The sequence below is a fragment of the Humulus lupulus genome, chromosome 4 (genome assembly GCF_963169125.1).
Source record: "Humulus lupulus chromosome 4, drHumLupu1.1, whole genome shotgun sequence".
In the NCBI taxonomy this organism is placed as follows: Eukaryota; Viridiplantae; Streptophyta; class Magnoliopsida; order Rosales; family Cannabaceae; genus Humulus; species Humulus lupulus.
Genome location: NC_084796.1, coordinates 242,009,246 through 242,010,346, shown reverse-complemented (window position 1 = coordinate 242,010,346; position 1,101 = coordinate 242,009,246).

Below are 1,101 nucleotides of genomic sequence, written 5' to 3'. Positions count from 1 at the left end.
ATATCGCAACAGTGTGCGTAGACCTGAAACCTTTCCCATAAAGCATAATCTCTGGTCGTCAGATGTCTCGAACGTTACTCTCTTGCGTTTGCAGTCGATGGTTGCGCCATGCTTTGCTAGCCAATCCATTCCAAGTATCACATCGAAGTCTTTAATCTCCAGTTCTATCAGGTCTTCTTCTAATTCTACGTCCTCAATCTTGATTGGTACGCCTCGTACTACCCGTGATGATAGGACTATTTCACCCGAAGGTAATTCTGTTTCAAACCTAGTTCTAAATTTTTCACAAAGTTTGTCTAATTTTCTTATCATTCCTAACGAGATATACGAATGAGTGGCTCCCGAATCAAATAATACAGAACATACATTATTAAGGATAGAAACCTGACCTGTAACCACTTTATTGCTAGCATTAGCTTCTCCTTGGGTTAAGGCAAAAACCCTGGCAGGAACCATCTTTTCATCTCTTTTTCCCTCTGGCTTGAGTTGGGGGCACTCTTTCTTTCGGTGACCTTGCTGACCACAGTTGTAGTATCCCCTAGTGTTTGCGCAACACTCACCCGGATGTTTCTTTTGGCATTTAACATATTGCTGGTATTCTACATAACCTGGCCTATTACCTCCATTGTTTCTCTGTTCCCTTTTATCGTTGTCGGACTGCTTGTTGTCAGGATGCCTTCTATTTTTACCATTATTATTGTTGGACTGCTTGTTGTTGTTGTTGTTGTTGTTGTTTCGACCATTCTGAGGTTGATTTGATTGTTTAGGCTCAGGCTTACTGGCCTCCTCTTTACTAAAATTCGCCTGAAGCCTTTCTACTTCTTTTGTCGTTTCTATAACATCGGCATAAGTAGTATTTCCCGGGTTTGCTAGCTTAACCCCTAGCTCAATCTTTGGTCTAAGCCCTCTAATGAACTTGGTCACCCTCAGAAAATCAGTTGGAGCCATCTCTGGTGCAAACTTGGCTAATCATTCGAACTGCCGAGCATATTCTGCTACCGTCAAGTTACCCTGCTTTAGACTAGCGAACTCCTTGACCCTTGAAGCGATGACAGCTGAGTTGTAGTACTTTTTGTGGAACAACTCCATAAATATTTTCCA